Source organism: Choristoneura fumiferana, chromosome 5 (assembly GCF_025370935.1).
Source record: "Choristoneura fumiferana chromosome 5, NRCan_CFum_1, whole genome shotgun sequence".
In the NCBI taxonomy this organism is placed as follows: domain Eukaryota; kingdom Metazoa; phylum Arthropoda; class Insecta; order Lepidoptera; family Tortricidae; genus Choristoneura; species Choristoneura fumiferana.
In genome coordinates, this window is record NC_133476.1 from 22,500,719 (window position 1) to 22,502,740 (window position 2,022).

A 2,022-nucleotide genomic window follows, 5' to 3' on the forward strand; every position below is an offset into this window, starting at 1 on the left:
CCCTAACTCAGAGTTCATTTGCTCTAAAGGAACTTTTATAGGCATTGAAACTTGGTATTTATTGTTCTCAAGCTTAGTAGTTTCTTAAACAATTTTTCGCAATACTCATGCTCTGGGTAGTTTCTCTGGGAAGATTTCAGGCACTTTTTCAGCCTCCCAAAATGCACTCATTTGATTAGAAATAGTGTTGTCACATTCTCTACAAAATAAAGACACAACCTGATCAAAGTTTCCTGCAGGCAGCTGCGTGCGGCCGGCGACGACCAGGCCGAATGATGTGTGTACTAGCGATGGACTTCCAGGGTTTGTGTGCCTGATGCTGGAGAGCTCTGGTTGGTAGCTGCGAGGCTCTGGCTGCAGGGTGCGCCGCCACGATCAAACTGCGGCTGCGGTAGCAGGACCTGGAAGAACACGTCAGCTCCAAGCAACAAATGCACATCACCCGGCTTATTAAAGCTTTCATCCGCTAGCTTGTAGTTGGTGGGAAACACCATGCGTGACATATCAAACTGAGTTTGTGGCAATTTGGTTGTTATTGTTTTTACAATATGGCAATTGACATTTATTTTGAATGGATAAACTGCAGAATGCACATCAAGGTTTATACATTTGTCAATGGATTGCTCAGCATTTGTAATTCCCATGATAGTAGTGTTAGTTTTCTGTGATGATTTTCCTAATGCATCCACGGCCTTCTGTGTTATAAATGATGCTTGTGAACCACTATCAAGGAGAGCTCTGGCATATATTACCGTCCCTGATTTAGCTATGAGCTTTATGCGTGCAGTAGGTAATAAGACCTGACCCTGGTGTGAAGTAGCAGACAAGGTGACAGAAGGGCTTGCGTGATGTGAGGGCTCATCACTGTGCAATAATGTGTTGTGCTGTTGCTTGCACAAGGAACAGCGAAAGTGAAATTTACATTTGCGCTTGTGTTGGGACAGACAAATATTGCACAAGTTGTTAGTTGATGCAAACTCTAAGCGTTTGTTAATTGCAGCCATTTTAAAACTCTGGCACTTAAATAATTTGTGTTCAGTTGACTTACAGTAAATGCAGGCGGCGATCTGATGGCTCTGCGTAGCTACAGGATAGCTGGCTAGACGTTGCGATTGCACCTTTTGGACATTGCAGTCAGTGTTCTCGATAGCCAATGCACGCTTCTCAATGAAGTCAATGAACTCTTTTACCGTGGGAGGAATTGTATTGTCTCGCTCCATCTGAAATGCTCGATATGTCATTGTGTCAAGCTTCCTTGACAGGATACATATGATGATGGAGTCCCAGGTGTCGATCATCTCGCCTAGGTTTTTTAAAGCAGCTAGGTTCTGCTTGACAACTGAAAGAAATGCACGCAAGTTAGTGACATTTGACCTATTTATTGCTGGCATGTCGAGTAGTACGCCAATGTGTTCGTGCGTAATTCGAACCTTATTGTCGTATCGTTCTTTTAGGAGTCTCAACGCTTCAGTGTAGCTATCATCTTGGAGTGGGAGATTGTTTATTAATGCTAGAGGCTCACCACTCAAAAACCTTTCAGGTAATACAACTTTTGTACACAAGAAAATGTGGTTTCTGTATGTATCATTGCTGTAAACATGCTCATAAACTCGTAGTATTCTGTGTACTTACCAGTGAAAGTTGGTATGACCACGCTGGGTAATTTAATTTTGCCGGGCCCGTCGCTGGTTTTGTATCGGGCGGCGGGTTACCTTTATTTGATCGCAAGGTGTTGGCGATCGCATCGAGTTGCGAGAGTAGATGTAAGTAGGTGTCTTCGACATCATCCTCGTCCAAATTGTCGGACTTGTCAGGCTCTAAGTTAAGCGCGGTTATGCGCGCCGACAATCGGTCATACTCGTTAAAGGCGGTAATTAATCTTTCCCTTTTTACCAACAGTAATTCCAATTCCGAATTAAGGAGGGCCTCTTTATTGAATGAATTTTTGAGGCGCGTTATGGAAGCCTTTGCACGGCCCCTGGCCGCAATGCTCTCCTTTAATTCGTAATCGGACATTATTTG

The 2,022-nt window shown here is 43.7% G+C and overlaps 1 long non-coding RNA gene across 1 annotated transcript; it reads right to left on the reverse strand.

Moving 5' to 3' along the window:
- Positions 1-315: 315 nt before the first annotated feature.
- LOC141427863 (uncharacterized) lies at positions 316-1,678 on the reverse strand. The gene is made up of 3 exons (XR_012451379.1): positions 1,633-1,678; positions 1,049-1,339; positions 316-401 (listed from the first exon to the last, which is right to left on the reverse strand). It is a non-coding gene; the product is annotated as an uncharacterized lncRNA (long non-coding RNA).
- Positions 1,679-2,022: the final 344 nt, after the last annotated feature.